The sequence below is a fragment of the Narcine bancroftii genome, chromosome 7 (genome assembly GCF_036971445.1).
Source record: "Narcine bancroftii isolate sNarBan1 chromosome 7, sNarBan1.hap1, whole genome shotgun sequence".
Classification (NCBI taxonomy): Eukaryota; Metazoa; Chordata; class Chondrichthyes; order Torpediniformes; family Narcinidae; genus Narcine; species Narcine bancroftii.
The window spans coordinates 83,183,668-83,201,242 of NC_091475.1; the positions used below are offsets into that span (position 1 = coordinate 83,183,668).

The 17,575-nt window shown below is 42.8% G+C and overlaps 1 long non-coding RNA gene across 2 annotated transcripts; it reads left to right on the forward strand.

The window, feature by feature from the left end:
* Positions 1-224: 224 nt before the first annotated feature.
* Positions 225-17,246, forward strand: LOC138739890 (uncharacterized). 2 transcript variants are annotated; one of them, XR_011342524.1, is made up of 3 exons: positions 225-438; positions 2,426-4,251; positions 16,982-17,246. It is a non-coding gene; the product is annotated as an uncharacterized lncRNA (long non-coding RNA). The 2 variants fall into 2 exon arrangements; XR_011342523.1 differs by lacking the exon at positions 16,982-17,246 and adding an exon at positions 14,738-15,134.
* The last annotated feature ends 329 nt before the right edge of the window (positions 17,247-17,575 follow it).

Below are 17,575 nucleotides of genomic sequence, written 5' to 3' on the forward strand. Positions count from 1 at the left end.
AATATGTAATTGCCGAAGGATAGTTGGCCCGTCCCCCACTGGTGACTCGCTCCCTGGTAACTCCTCCTCTTGTGACCCTGGAATAAAGTTCGACCTCCCTCTCTCTGTCCTCATTTGAGCACATGGAATTGGGCCATCTACTTCTAAAGTATAATAAAGCCTATTGTTCCTCATTCTACGGCTTTGAAGTCATTGATAGAACCTATCTCTGAATCTAAATTGCCACTTGTTATTTATAACTTATGTATTTTAATTACATACCAGATTACTGCTGACCCCATCGATATAAAAATTCAGGTCATGATGAATTTGCGACGTGGTTAGCACAGTGCCACTGACCTGGGTTTGAATCTGCTGTGTGTCTGTTCTCCCTGTGACTTGTGTGGATTTTCTCCAGGGGCTTCAGTTTCCTCCCACTCATCTAAACATACTGGGTCGGTAAGTTAATTCGGTGTAACTGCACATTATGTGACACGTCAACCACATTTTGAACTATTTCATAAATCCAATTTCCGGCTTTTCCAGGCAACTTTCCAATTGGTGAAGCTAATTCTTTGCACTACATTAGCCAATATAGTTTATGGTAACTAGACTGAAATCTGCTTGGACTAAAGTTGGGCTCAGAGTTAATAAATAAACCAGACAATTGTTGGCAGCTGTGTAATTATATCAATTCAACATCTTCAGGTGAGAAAGATTTTGTTTTAATGAGACCTCTTCATTCTCTATATGTAAAGCAATATATGAACTATTCAGTGAAGATTCCTTAGTGCTTGTGGGTAATTATTTCAGGCTCTTTATGTGATAGAAATCTAGATAGCCATTTGTGCATACAACTTTCTACTGTATAAAAAAAAAATTGTGCGAGAAAGAATAATGTTCTTGAATATAGAGGGGCCAGACTTCAGGCTCCTGCACCATTTGCCTGAAGTTTGCAGTGAGAAGAGATTCTGTCCAGGAAGATGGGAACCTTTATGATGTTGACTGTCTTCTTGAGGTAGTACCTCATGCTTCCATAGGGAATGTTGGTTCCCTTTGGTTGGACTTCACTAGGATTGCATCTTTCTGCTTTCCTGGGCATTTGATTTTTCAAACCAGGCTCTGATGCAACCAATCAGTATACTGTGCAACTTCAGCATCGACATGAAAATGAACATCAACCAATAAATTTGTGAATATCATTGTACAAGGATCACCTTGGTATAGCTTAAGGGAATTAAGGGATATTTCTGAATGCACTAGAGTTAATTTATTTTTCTCCCATAACAGTGAAATGGCATTGGTATTAATGTAACTCCAAGACTCAACTTTAAGGTGATCATTGTTTCCTATGGTATTTCTTCTCCAATCAGATATATGCAGATCAGTAAATTTGCTGAAATGCAATGGTCACCTTAGATTTAGGTACGCCACATGATCTCACTGACATTTTGAAGTGTAGTTCACAGCTAGGAGCTCCCAGGTTGACCTCCACTCCATCTGAGAAACCAGATGCTTTTAATCCCTCGAGCTGCGGGAAAGAGATGCAATTAGAAACATGATGCTGAGGAACAGGTTGGAACCTTTGTGTGAGCTCCGGATCAATGCTTAAGCCAGCGGAGGAAAACAAAAATTTTAATCCCTGCATACACATCTGTTTCAAATATGAGGTATTAAAAGTTATATCTCACAGAGCCCCAAAAGAAATAACTTTGGTGACACCCTCACCAATAAAAGAAGAATTTTCTTACAATGCACCCCGTTATAATTATTTTTGAGATTTGCCATAGTCCATGCAGCAAATATTCCAAGTTACCTCTAGTTTTTTTTTAATTAATGTCACAATATTTCTTAACTGATCTGCTTAGTGTCCCATACTGGACCATAGACCATATCCTGCACAATTTAGAAACTTGCTCAAGGGTGCATCTGAGTTAATAGTGGCAAATAAGCAGTTAAGAGCAGTCCTTTCATTTGTTCTGACATTTTTTGAGACCACAAAACAAATATTAATGCTGTATAACTTTTGAAAAGTGCACAATTATTTAAAGGCACACAGTAAAAGGGGCCATTTGACTCTTAGAGTCAAGCCAGCCTTCCATCTAAACCACTCCCCAACAACACATTCTCTCTTACATCACCTTCAACTAATTCTCCTGCCACCCTCAATTTACAATAGCCTATTAACCTACCAGAACATCTTAGAGAGGTATGAAGAAACAAATGGGGTCACAGGGACAACGTATAAACCTTGCACAGATGATACAATGATCAAACCAAGGACACTGGGCATTTGCAGACGTGGCATCTTTTCTGAATCCCTCTGATGTCCTGTAAACAGCAAAGAATCACTTAAAACACAGTTTGTGGAATTAGATATATTGGATTTATACTGCACATCTAATATGTATTTGTTCATGTATATCTGTTTGTTTGTCTGTTCTAGAAATGTCCAAGGAGGTTCAGTTAAGAAAACATTCCATGCTGAATGCCATGACCACATCGAATTAAGGTCAAATGAAATTCAAAAGCATTTTTTGACCAGTTTGCACTGACTTGCATTACTGTTTACTATATTTGTGGTAACATTTGACGCTGAATATCATGAACACTTTAAATTTAACCTTTCAGGTCATATGAAGTTCAAAAAAAAATTAAACTTGCACCAGGGACACTTCAATTAGTTACTGTGCATCAATGTACATTTAGAATAATAACAAGCAGCCAAACCCAGTTCAATATGAGACCAAAAGAGCGAAGCAACGAAAGCAGAAGCTCTTCACAAGCTCGTAGAGTTAGACAAAGGAGACAGGAGTGGGACAGCAGTCTCGCCTCACTGTTGATGATTCCCTGGTGTTGCTGTTCTGTTTCCTGCTGCCTATCCCAGGAAACAGAAAAGCAGTGATAGCCTGTCTCAGTGCTCAGGCCTCCAGACAAACGGAGCAGGCAGCAGGAAACTGAGGGACAACGCCAAGCCCACTTCAGTGCTGATGCCGCCAGGCATTCTATGAGCAGACAACGAGAGTCTGCTGAGAAAGAACAAGTAATGTGAACAAAGGCCACCAGCCGAAGAGCAGCACCATTTACTGTTACAAAGAATATAAATGTTGTGTTTGAAAAAATATATTTACGCAGAATTACCATGAAATATTTTGGATATTTTGTTTTGACCATGTAGTCAACAACTGAGTGTTTTATTTCCCAGGCAACGCTGGGTATCCTGCTAGCAACCAGTAAAAGCAATTAATATATATAAAATAGAAGTTTAAACCCAGTTTGTTCTGCGGACCATTACCCTTTAACACAACAGTGCTATTGTTCAATACAGTAAAAGCCCCCGTAACCAGCACCTACGGGAATTGGCAGATGCTGGATAAGTTAATTTGCTGGTTGCTTGAGGTTATGTGTTGCGTGCATGGCGAACTGACCACTAGGGGAGCCAAATTTTAAACTTTATTTTTTACCTATTCATTGTCCATGTTTTTTGGCCAGTTACTTGAATTCTGGATAATGGGAATTAAAGCTCAAGTCAGCTGGATAAGAAATATTTAACAAATTTAAATGTAATTTTTTCAGGGAAACTGAGTAGCTGAAATGGAAAAGTGATATGAATGGGAGAATTTCAGAGAATGGTCTTGGTCTTATGGAAAATAAACCACATGAAATATGTACTATTTAATTATGTATTCATTAATCCATTACCATGTAACAATTTACAATGTACTATATTGACTATGTATTCATTATTATATTTACTACACTGTACACTCTATGCTACAGTGTATGTGACAAAAGTAACAATCTATTATGTATCTACTGCACTATGCCACAGTGAATAAGTAAAAGATAAGGCAGGATATGATGAAACACGTGGTTCAAACATGATTAGATTAATGGGTGGAAAATAATTGTGGCAAACCAAGAGATGACATCCTGCTAAGATATGTGGTTATGAATGATTGGGCACAGAAATATAATTAAGTCAGGACTATAATATTTTTTAAAAAGGAAATATGCTGCGTTGGGTGGGCAGTCAGTGATTAGTTCTTTGATTGCTACAGCTTTTGTTTGCAAATAAAAGCTTAAAACTTCTGAAGAATCTTCTGTGTCTCCTGGTCATTCTTGGTGTTCAACAAACCACAGCAAATTTGGCACCGCAAGCAGGGTCAGAACGAGACTAACAAAAAAGGGAACAGTGGGTTGAGGACGCTCCCTGGTCTCCCAGGGACCCTCACAAGACTAACAGGATTAAGGGTGCACCCAGAAAAAAAGGTAAGGGCTTTTGCTAAAAACTTGAACTGAAAATTCTGTTGGTTTTGCGAGGTCTCGGGGACACAGAAGCATGAAATAACTGCCGAAGGGTCTCTCTGACCCAAAGAATCTGACAAAATTGTAGTTAAAGGAGACTCAAAGGATTGATCAGGAAAAAATGAAGTGGGGGTGAGTATGCTTAAGATAACATAAAATAAATAAAGAGAAATTCCACGTGGTGTTAGTAAATCACTGTGGATACTGGTTTGCGAGTTACGAAGGTCTGAACGGACAGGGCAAAGTCCTCGTGGATACCACGAGCAGAGAATGAGGGTCTGAATAGACAAGGTATAAAAAAAAAAGTTCTGCAGATACCGCCCCAGGTAAGGGTGTGTACGGGCAGAATAAAGTAGCAGATAAGAATAATTCAATAAATAATTTAAGCGCTGGCAAGTTAAACTATAAGGATAGACATAGAAATAGTGTAAGAAAAGCAGAAATACCAATAAAAGTATAAATAAGTAAGTTGTGAAATTCTGAGGAACATCTTACCAAAGAGCAACATGAAAGAAAAAGAAACAGCAGTAGAAATACGGAGTAAAAAGTTTCCAGTAAGCCAAAATGAGATCACAAAGATTTCAGAGTAAGGGGAAAAGAGAACCAAAAATCTAGTCACAAAATAGCCAAAAGAAGGAACTTTTGATGTAACTTTGTGATAAGATTGAGGGACTAACATCGATGTCCCACCAAGAGTTCAGGGATCACCTAATCCATGCAGTCGGGAAATATCGAAAAGACAAAGAAAGACTGGTTGAACAGCAGGAAGAGGTGCAAATTGACACAAATGCAGCTCCAGGAACTTAAAAAGAAAGAGAGAAAGGCAAGAAAATGTTGCCAGTAACAAATGATCTGATTGTAATCACTGAAATGAGCGAAGCATCTTTCGGAGGGGCCTGTTATACTGCCGGACAAAGGCCAGAAAACCCCATGCCAATAATAAAAGTTTTTGGGGGAGCATTTCTGCAAATGCTCTATAAGGGACAAAACAAATTTAGACAACAGCCCAGACAGAACTGGAGCTCACAAGGAGGAGGACAGAAAGGTTATGGGCAAAAAGGGCCATTAAAGAAACAGGTGGAAAGAAAGACAGAGATTGTGTTGGGGATGTAACTAGCCAGGGCACATTAGAAGAGACTGCCTACACAAACCATGGCCTGTCACATTTCAACAGGAACCAATGGGTAGAGAGCAACAGTTTTATCAAGGACCAGCCCCAGCAGGCCCAACCAGACCCGTGAACCCCTATGCAAGGTAGTAGGGGTGCCCAGAGAACCCGAATGGGAAAGGACATTACCCAATGATAATGTGGGAGGCGGAAGAGGAACCCATTATAAGGGCAATTGACACCAATGTTGATAGATACTAGAGCCACATATGCATGTGTACATCCACAATACACCTTCCACCTTTCCACTAATTAAAACCATAGGGTTCTCTGGAAAAAATAGTTAATACACAGCTCCAGCACATTTAAAGATGAGCAACAAAGAAACAGACCTGCCAATACTAGTGTCCAAAGGAACCCCGATTAATTTACTAGGCAGAGGTGCCCTGTTAAAACCAGAATGTATCAGTGATGGTTTAAGTGTGGAAAAAATGAGCGCTCAATTAATAATGCAGTAAGCTAGGAAAAAAGCCAGTGTGTTTTGTATAGGAGACATAGAAGATCAAATCTTGAAAATGTGGAAAATGTGGAAAGAGGACGTGCTGGCCATATTACCTCAAGCTAAACTGCCCAGGACTGAGTTACATTGTACATTGATCTTTGATGAAACTCAGAGGAAGGTATTAGGGGGGCAGTGGTGCATAGGGCCATGCACCCGGCAACACCTAAAAGGAGAGGCTATAGTAATTGGAAAGCAGGGGGGCAGCCTTGCAAATTAAATGGAAGCTCTTCCTGAAAAAGTGACAGGGTACCAGAAGCTTCATCCCATGCAGCGTTGCTTGTTAATGAGGGACACCAGTCCAAAGTCTTGGGACCTCTGGTGAAGCACTAATTGGAAAAGGTTACACCAAAGGTATAGATATCTAGAAACAAGGACTACATCAAAGTAATGATCAACATAGACCTGGTAGGAACATCAAAGGAGGTCAAGGTAACTCCCCAACGCCACATGCTATTGCTAGAAAAAGGAAGCTTGCAGAAGAAAAAAAGGTTAGATTTGCTGCTGTCATCATTTCTATGGTCACAACATGATAAAGATGTAGGGAGAGTAAAATCAGCAAGCCCAGTAGAAATAAAATTGAAGCAGGAAGCAATTCCACCATCCACTAAAACCAGAAGAAGAAGAGGGCATAGCACCAACAACACTCCTGCTTGAAGAAGGAGTGCTTAGAGAGACAGATAGCCCTTCTAATAACCCGCTGTTAAAAGCAGATAAGTCTAAATAGAGACTGGTACATGACTTACAAGCAGAGAATGAGGTGATGAGAAATTGGCCAGCAGTAGTCCCCAGCCCACCTACGCTGCTGATCAATGTTCCAGCAGAAGCAACTTGTTTTTCAGTAACTGATCTGTGCTTGGCGTTTTTTGGTATTCCCTTGGCAGACTAGTGTCAGTAATTGTTTGCTTTTACTTACAGAGGTAACCAGCAATAGCTACACTAGGATGCCGCAGGGATTTAAATGCTCGCCGCATGTTTTCAATCAGGTGTTGAAGGCAGGCTTAGAGGGCATACCGTTGGAAAGTACACTGATACAATATGTAGATGATCTGTTCATCTGCTCCTAAAGTTAGAAACCATACGAACAAGATACCCTAGCCCTTTTGGAAAAGTTGACATATGGAGGTCATAAAGTATCTAGAAAGAGGCTGCAATTTTGCAAACAGCAGGTAGAATATTTTGGTAGATTAATATCTAAGGGAGCAAAGGCAATAGCGCTGGATCAAATTGAAGTGATAACTAAAGCTCCTCAACCTCAGACAGTAGGGCGGATGATGACATTTGTGGAGAATGGCAGGATATAGTTCAGACTGGATTGGAGAATATGCTGAAATTGTGATGCCATTAAGGAAAGTAATGAAGGAAGCGGGACATCCAAGCATGAGAAATGCTTTTCAGTGGAGTGATGAGGCAGAAACAATCTTTAACACTATTAAGTAGGAATTGCAGTCAGCCCCAGCATTAGCCTTGCCTAACTATGAGAAGGTCTTTCATCTGTATGTATCTAACATACAGTACTGATGTAGGAAAGGGCATAGGGAAAGCAAAACAGCCAATAGCATAGTGTGAGATTGGATGAGGTGAGTCAGGGGTACCCACCTTGCTACCAGGGACTGGCAGCATTGCACTATGCATATGAAAAAGCATCATCTGTGATTAAGAGCGGATTTACAGTCAGAACCATTGGATGATGAAGAATAAAAGGCTTTGCTTGTGGATGGCTCTTGCCGCAGGAACCACATTGGAAATCAAGCAGGGTTCGTGGGAGTGCAGCTGGATCAGTCAAGCTTTAAGGCCATTAAATTGGAAGCTTGTCCGCCACCCTATTCAGCCCAGTTAGTGGAAATTAAGGCTCTGACAGCAGCACGTAAGATGATAGAAGGTGAGAAAGTTGATTTCTATACAAATTCGGCATATACTTATGGGGGTTTTTCATTTTGTTTGGGGCTGTATGGAAACAAAGAGGTTTTAAGAAAAGCACTGACAACAAATTTCAGATTTAATAAAAGCATTAACGAAACCTTGAGCGCTGGCTGTTGTAAAGTGCCAGGCACATAAGAAGAAAAATGACATGGCAACAAAGGGAAATGAGGCTGTGGACGAAGCAGATAGGAAAGCTTCTGGATGTGGTTTGGCTGTCATCACACCTCCAGTAAGCCTGAATCCGGAGCCGATGATTGAAATACAAGATAAGGCAACTTTAGCAGAACAAACAACGTGGAGACAAAGAGGAGCCAAGCAGAACCTTGAAGGCCTAAACAACAAAGTCAATCAGAGACTCACTTGAACATTATTTATTACCGAATATTTATTTTTCTCTTTTATATTGCAGTTTGTTTACATTTCTCTCTTTTGTATACGCATTTTTTCTTGAGTACAGTTTTTGCACTAAGGATAAGTGGAAATTCTGGCTGGTTCACAGGACAAAGATGTCCTATAACAATCCATTCCAGTTCCTACTTCCTTTCTCTCTCCACCTAGCCCAGGCCCCTTCCACCCCCCCAACCTTCCTGCAGTCCTCCCCCACTCCCACCTATCATTTCCCACCCTCACCACCCCCCCCCCTCACCTTTTGTTCGGACATCTCTCATGTTCCCCCACACCTTGATGAAGGGCTCAAGCCTGAAATGTTGGTGATGTATCTTTACCTTTGCAACTAAAGGCATTATTTGACCTGCTGAGATTGTCCAACATTTGTGTGTTAACCATGGTGTCAACAGAATCCTGGGTTTTACTCCTGTTTAATCTCCAATTTCAGACTTATTGTCAGAGTATATACAACCCTGAGATTCTCTTTCATGTGGACACAACAATATTGGTAGTGCAAAAAAAACGTACACATGTAGACAAATAAAAAACTGTAAACAGATAATGAATGTAAACAAATTGACAATGTAATAGAGATAATTTTTAAAAAATCAATAAAGGACAAATGTAAGAGTCCTTAAATGAATCCCTGATTGAGTTTGTCGTTGAGGAGTCTGATGGTGGAGAGGTAACAGCTGTTCCTGAACCTGGTGGTGCGAGTCTTGTGCCACCAATGCCTCTTTCCTGATGGTAGCAGCGAGAACAGAGCATGTGCTGGGTCGTATGGATCCTTGACAATTTCTGCTGCTCTCCAATGGCAGATTTCCCTGTAAATATTCTCAATGGTGGGGAGGGTTCTGCCATTGTTCTGGGCTGTGTCCACTATGGTTTGGAGGGCTTTTCACTCAGGGTATTGGTTTCCCCATATCAGACCATGATGTAGCCAGTTAGCACACTTTCCACCATACACCTGTAGACATTTGCCAGGGTTTCTGGTGTCATACCAAACTTCCGCAAATTCCTGAGGAAGTAGAGGTGCTGACGTGCTTTCTTCAAGATGCCATTGGTGTATTGGCTCCAGGAAAGATCCTCCAGGATAATGACTCCCAAGAACTTAAATTTACTCACCCTCTCCACCTCTGATCCCCCAATGATCACTGGTTTTCCCCTCTTGAAGTCAACAATCAGCTCCTTAGTTTTGGTGACATTGAGTGCGAGGTTGTTGTTGGTGTGCTATTCAGCCAAGTTTTCAATCTCCCTCCAGTGTGCTGACTCATTATCTTTTTTTTATATCATCCACTACCATGGCATCATCTGCAAATTTGTAGATTGTAGCCACACAATCGTTGGTGTAAAATGAGTAGAGCGGGGGTTAACAATGCAGCCCTGTGGTGCTCCGGTACTGATGGAAATTGTGGAGGATATTTTCTTACGAATCCTCACTGATTGTGGTCTGGAGGTGAGGAAATCCAGGATCCAATTACGCAGTGGGGTAGTGAGTCCCAGGTCTTGGAGTTTGCTGATCAGTTTTAAGGCGATGATGGTGAAAAGCCAAACTGTTGCCAATAAAGAGCATCCTGATTAATGCAATTTTGCTGTCCAGGTGTACAGCCAGTGAGATGACACTTGCTGTAGACCTGTTACTCCAATAGGCAAATTGGAAACAGATCCATGTCACCGCTCAGATAGGAGCTAATATGCTCAACACCAGCCTATCAAAACACTTCATCACTCTTAATGTAAGTGCTACTGGCTGATAATCATTAAAGCAGGTTACTACACTCTTCTTGATATGATTGAGGCCTGTTTGAAACAGGTGGGTACCATGCTCTGCCAGAGTGAGATGTTGAAGACATCTGTGAATACATTCGTAAATTAATCAGCAGAAATACTCAGCCCTGTACTCCATCCAGTCCAGATGCTTCCCTTAGCTTCACTCTCCAGAAGGCAGCCCTCATGTCATCGTTGGATACAGACAGGATGGGATCATCAGGGGTTGTGGTGGTGCAGAGGGGTGGTTCTTCCTTGTTACTGTGGTCAAATCAGCCATACAAGGCATTGTGTTCCTCTGGGAGTGAGGCTTTGCCGTCTCCTATTGCACTGGATTTGATTTTGTAGCAGGTTCTGTCATTTAGGCCCTGCCACAGGTGTAGGGTGTCCTTTGTTATTTCCATTTTCATGCAGAATCTCCACTTTGCCCGGGAGATAGCTTTTTGTAGGTCATACCTCAATCTGAACTTCATTTTGAAAAAAATTGTCTGGGGAGGTGCTGAACAAGGCAGTATCGGGGGAAGAGAGAGCCATTGTGGAGATGGAGGAAGGATTGTTGCCTGTGACTCGTGCTTTACCATTAGGATCAGTGCTTGGGCACCTCCTACTGGCATTGACAGTATATATGACTGTATGTTTGCAAATGACATGAAAATTTGTGGCATTGATGGTAGGGAAGGATAGTCTTGTTTACTTGGAAAAATGAGGGCTGAGCAATAGCAGATGGAATTTAATCCCTAGAAGTGTGAGGACATGGAGGTCTTTTCAAGTTAGGACATAAACAATGAATAGTAGAGCCACAGGGAGTTTTGAGGAACAAGCCCAAAGATTGAAAAAGATGGCAGCACAGGCAGATAAAGTGGTGAAGGACATTTAGAGGACACTAGCCTACAGTAATAAAGGCATAAAAATCAAGTTTTAAGGTCATGGTAAACTCTGTCATCTTTGGTTGAGCCACAGCTGGAATCTGGTCACCACAGTGTAGGAAGGAAATGGTTTTACTGGAGAAGATACAGATGAGAATTCACCAGGATGTTGCCTAGGATGGAGTGTTTCAGTTATGAGCAGAGAATGATACATTGGGTTTGTTTCCTTTTGTATGAGGGAGGCTAAAGGAGTGGGAATAATCTTGATTAAAGAATACAAAATTATGAGGAGCACGATTAAGGGATGACTTTTACCTGGAGCAGAAGTATTAAATGTAGAGGATTTCGCTTCAGTGTAATGGGAAAGAGTAAATCTTAGCGAACATCTTTGCCATCTTCGTGTACCCCAGTTACATCCACAGTGACAGGGGGTCCTCGTTTATAAGCGCGGAGCGGCAGCAGTACCTTCTGGAGCGTGGTATTGCTTCAAGCAGGACCACCAGCTATAACCCACGCAGTAATGGGCAAGTCGAAAGAGAGAATGCCACCGTCTGGAAAGCGGTTACGCTTGCCCTCCGGTCCAAAGGTCTCCCCACCTCTCGCTGGCAGGACATGGTCACTAGTGCCCTACACTCCATCCGCTCCCTCCTATGCATCACGACCAATGCCACCCCCCATGAAAGGATGTTCTTTTTCCTGAGGAAATCCAAATTGGGAACGACCACACTGGCGTGGCTCACTGTTCCCGGTCCGGTCATCTTACGACACCATGTCCGGTACTCAAAGAACGACCCCTTGGTTGACTGAGTGACTCTGCTCCATGCGAACCCACATTATGCCTACGTTGAGTATCCTGATGGGCGGGAGGACACAGTCTCGGTAAGGGACCTAGCCCAAGCCAGATCAGGCGCAGCAGTGCCTTTAACCCAACCTCTGGTCGCCAATGAAATTCTCTGGGCAGTGGGGAGAATAGCCAGTCCGCAACGGTGGGCCAAGTCTGGGTGGATAAAACTGTCAGTTGACGCCGAGTCAAATAACCAATTGGTATAGTGTCCATGCACTTTAATCAGTTCCATTGCTTTTGTGAGGGGATGGGGGAAGTCCTGGTCGAGGGTTACTGATGCAAAGACTTGTAATGGGGACAGTGGAGTCCTGTGTGATGACGTCACGCAAACAGTTGGGACTGAAGAGAGAACATCGAGGAGTTGGTGTTGCTGCCTGCAGCCTGCAGGGGGTATCGGCCAGCCAACGGTAAGTGTTGGGGGTCGCTGCTTGCTGTCGGCAGTGGGGCGGTCAGTCTGGCGATTGGCGATGGTGGGTCCCTAGTTGCAGCATCGGGTCCCCGGTCAGCAAGCGTCGGTGGTACTGGATCGGTAGCGTCGGCGTGTCCCCGGTCAGCAGCATCGATGGATACCAGGTCGGTAGCATTGGTCACAGCTGCGGGTACCTGGTCAGCTGCCTCGGTAGTGGCAGGTCCCCAGTCGGCAGCAGCGGTGGGTCCATGGTCGGCGGTGGCAGCGGTGATGGTGGCGGTGGCAGTGATGGCGGCAACGGGCTCAGCGGTGATGACGGCAGTCGGTTCCTGGTTGGCAGCAGCGGCAGCCATTGAGGTTGGGGCTGGGGCCTGGTCAGACGTTGCTTCGTGAGGTAGAGTGAATGTCATTGTGGCGAGGGTGGGTTGTACCTTGCACCCATGAGGTCAGGAGCTGCCGTGTGGTCAAGCCCTCGCTCTCATTGGATGAGTGCTCTGAGGAAAAAGTGTTTGAATGGGAGGGTGGCGATTGAGCTTCTCACGAGGCACTGTGTTTGACAGCGGCCATTTTGGAATGACAGACTACAGCAAAGTGGCCGTTTTTAAGGCACTTCTGGCACCTGGCTTTTCGCGCAGGGCACTGGGACCTGCTGTGCTTGTTCCTCCCACAGAAATAACACTTTGGGGTTGCATTGGGCAGCGTAGCGGCAGCCGACAGGCTGTTGGTGTGCTGGGGGGGTAGTAGGGTAGAGGGAGGGCATCCTACTCACATCAGAGTGTGGGGTCCAGCCCCGAGAGTACATGTCCATACCTAAGACCGCAGCTTTCATCGTCTCTGTGATCCGGATCACATCCTCTAGGTTTTCTCCCCCGTGGTCTAGCAGGCGCTGCCTCACCTCATTTGATCGAACCCTGGCCACAAAGGCATCCCGAATGAGATCGTCTGTGGTCTCCGCAGCAGTTCTATCTGTGCAGGCACAGTCCCTGCCCATTGTCCTTAGTGCCTGAATATAACCTCTACAGGACTCATCGGGCTGTTGCCTCCTTGTTGCAAGTTTGTACCGAGCATAGACCCTGTTCACCGGTTGTTCGTAGAGCCCTTTCAGCACCTTCATGGCTGCGGCGTAAGTTGTCGCATCCTGGACACTCTGGTAGACTCTTGGGGACACCATAGTCATCAAATTAGTAGTCCATGGCTGTCCTCTATCACGGCAGGGTTAGAGAGCTGTAAGTATGTTTCGAACCATCTCACCCAGTGCTTAAAGTCATTCGAGGCTGTAGCTGATTGTGGGTCGATGTCGAGGCGTTCCATCTCTTCAAAATTGTAGTTAATAAAATTGTGGAGCGTGTCGAAAGAACCAAAGACTTGTTGATCCAAACCAAGGCTTTTATTAACTAAAAGACTGGAGCATATCACAAGTAGGTCGACCAGTCCAGAATGACCTGGTCTGGCTAGGAGCAATCCTTTAAGACCTGCCAGTAGGTGTGGCTACGCTCTCAGCCAATCACAGTCATCCTACTCAACAATCTGTACATATACACATGGGTGATAGAATCTGTACTATCACACAGGTACTCTCACATCATTTAATAAGTATCTGGATGAACAGTTGAATCACCAAGGATGTTGACCAAGTGATGGGAAATAGGATGGGAAATAGCACCTAATGGTTGGGATGGATTTTGAAGAAGGCTCTAACCTCGTGTTGCATGGCTCCACGAAACTCTATAACTCATCCAAATGTCATGGTGATTGAGAGGCTATGAGAGAAAAACAATGTACCGAAGGAACAGTGCGGTGCAATGTGCTCTCTCTGGTAGGGTGAGAATCACACAGCCATGGGAAGGGTGCAGAGTCTATTGGAGGTAGAAAGGAAACCATGAGGTCGAATGTCCACAAGGAGATAGGATGAATACAAAGTTTACCCTCCTTAAGTGAAAAGAAGGTTGAGCCAAGGGAGAAAGGGAAAGTTGTACATTTTGGTGGCCTAGATAGTGGAAGGAAGACAAGAAGACACACACGCGGGAGATTAGACACTCCAATGGCCAACCAGCTCCACAGCAACTGTGAAGAAAATTGAATTCTTTATTGTCCCATGTACCAAGATACAGTGAAAACTTTGTTTTATGTGCTATCCAGGCAAGACAACTTATTCATCGTATGACAGGTAGTACAAAAATAAAAACTAAAGTGTGCATGATGGTTTTGAACTCCATTCACAAATAAATCTTTAGTTTCTTGTGCAGAGCAGTTCATATTCCGAGCTGTGTCACATCTGGTTAGGATACTTTCAATGATGCATCTACAAAACTTGGTAAGGGATGTGGGGGACATATCAAATTTTCTCAAGCTTCTGATGATGTGGAGGGGTAAGTGCATTTTCTTGGCCGTAGCAGCAGTGTTTAGACCAGAACAGGTTGTTGGTTCTCCATTCCTACTTCAGCACTGTTGATACAGATAGGGGAGTGTGCTTCCCCTCCCCGTCCATTGCCTGAAGGAGGTGTCAAATTGTACTGCTTTGCTGACACTGAGGAAAAGGTTGTTGTCTTGACACCGTGTCACCAAGACTCTCTTCCTCCTTCCCCAGATCAGTCCTGCAGCGGTGATGCCATCTGCAACTCATGGATGGACTTGGATCCATCACAACCTGGAATGGTGTTCATCATGGGAATAAGCTCCTGATGCATATGAAATAATTTTATCCAATGAAATTGGAGACCTGCCAAAATCAGAATCTTTAAAATGTCACAGCTGAAAATAAACACTGCCACCTTCTGCTCAAACCTGACATAATAGGTTTGCAACTCTCAATTAAAAAGAGAAAAGGCTGGAATGCTCAGGAGGTCAGAAGCAGATGTTGGTAAAGAAACCGAGTTAATGGTTCAGGTCAATGACCTTTCAATGAGGGGACTATGTAATTTCTACATGGTCAAACCAAAATGTATAAAAATAACCTTGAATAAAATCTGGAATGTACACTTTAATTATATGTGAATTGTTTGATTACAAATTTAAAACTGTGGAGCACAGGGGCAAATGAAAAAAGTATCTGTCCCAAACATCATGGATAGCACTGTAGTTGTGTGTACATTTTTAACTCAGATTTTCAGCATCTGCAGTCTTTTGCTTTTCAATATCTCACTCTGATTTGAGTTTTGTGTTTGATAGAGATATAGCACCATAATAGGACCTTCGGATGCCCTGCCTAAATACTCACATGTGATCAATACCAACCCGTCCATCTTTGGAACATGGGAGGAAACTGGAGTACCTGGAGGAAACCCGCGTGGACATAAGGAGAATGTACAAACTCCTTCCAGACAGCGATGAATTCAAACCCGGGTCTCTGGCGCTGTAAGTGTTGTGCTAACCACGATGCTAACAGTGCCACCCCGTAGATTTCTACAACCTTTACCTGTCAACTTTTTGCCATCAATTAGAACACCCAATCCTTTAAATGATGTGTATGAAAAGAAGCCTCTGATGCACAAGGCAACAAAAGGGAACAAATTCAACCTTGATTATTCATACAGTGCGCTCAATAATGTTTGGGCAAATACTCTTAATTTAATTTAGACATACAGCACAGTAACAGCCCATTTTGGCACAAGAGTCCATGCCGCTCAATTTGCACCCAATTAACTCACACCACTGGTATTTTTCAAAGGATGGGAGAAAACCAGAGCCCCCAGACAAAACCCATGCAGACATGGATAGAATGTACAAACTCCTTACAGACAGCGTGGGTATCAAACTCAGGTCCTGATTGCTGACGCTGTAACGGCATTGCGCTAACTGCTACGCCAACCGTAGTGCCATATTTTCCTTTATTTGCCCCTGTGCTCTGCAGTTTTGAATTTGTAATCAAACAATTCACAAATAATTAAAGTACACATTCCAGATTCTATTGAATGTTATTTGTACGCATTTTGGTCTGGCCATGTAGAAATTACAACACTTTTTATCCATACATAGTCCCCTTATTTCTCAGCACCATAATGTTTGGGACATTTGGTTTCACAGGTATTTAAGAGCAGGTATAAGAGAGCTAGGCTTGCTTCAAAGCTTTTGATCACCTTTGGAGTCTGTAATTGCCATTTCTCAAGAAAATCAACTGCATGGAACATGATAAAGAAGGGTATACTGGTGAGCTCAGTAATTGCAAAGGGACTGTTAGGCCAAGGAGGACCTCCATTGCTGATGACAGAAGAATTTTCATCATAATGAAGTAGTATCCCCAAAAGCCTGATTAAAATCAGAAACACTCTTCATGAGGCAGATGTGGATGTGTCCATTACTATTGTCTGCAGAAGACCATGAACAGAAATATAGAGGCTGCACTGCAAGATGTAAACAACCAGTCAGCCATAGAAAAAGGATGGCTAGATTACAGTTTGCCAAGAAGTACTTAAAAGAGCCTGAAGAATTCTGAAAAAAGATCTTGCGGACAGATGAGACCAAGATTAACCTGTATCAGAGTAAAGGAACTGCCCAAGATCCAAAGCATAGCATATTTGAAATGGTTTGCAGCTTGCCGTGTAGCCTCTGTATTAATTTTCATGAAATTTTCTGCAGACAGTCGTCACTGACATATCCACACCTGCCTCCTGAAGAATGTTTCTGATCTGTCAGCCATATGTTTGGGGTCTTTTCTTCATCAATATGAGAATTCTTCTGTTATCAGCACTGGAGGTCTTCCTGGGCCTACCAGTCCCTTTGCAATTACTGAGTTCACCAGTATGTTCTTTCTTCTTAATGATGTTCCAAACAGTTGATTTTGGAATCCTAAGGTTTGGGCGATGTCTCTTACTGTTTTGTTGTTGTTTTACAGCCTCATAATGGCGTCTTTGACTTTCATTGGCACAATTCTCGTATTGAAAAATGCCAACTACAGACTCCGAAGGTGATCAAAAGCTTAGAAGCAAGCCTAGCTCTCTGGTACCTGCACCAATGAAGCAATTAAACATACCTGAGTAATCATAAACATCTGTGAAGCCAAATGTCCCAAACATTATGGTGCCATGAAATGAGGGGACTATGTAATTTCTACATGGTCAAACCAAAATGTATAAAAATAATCTTGAATAAAATCTGGACTGTACACTTTAATTATATGTGAATTGTTTGATTACAAATTTAAAACTGTGGAGCACAGGGCAAATGAAAAAAGTATCTGTTCCAAACATCATGGATAGAACTGTAGTTGTGTGTACATTGTATGCTGCTTCCAAAATTTGGTTCCATCAACTGCTTCTATTGAATTAAAATTGCATCTTCTGCATAATAATCTATTTATACAAGGGAACATACTTTTAATCAGAGAGACATTAGTGTAGTAGAGATGTTAATCCAGATTTCACTGACGGGAAACTCCATCAGGCTCACGGTTGAGACTCCCCATGGTACTTAGTTTATCTGAACCAAG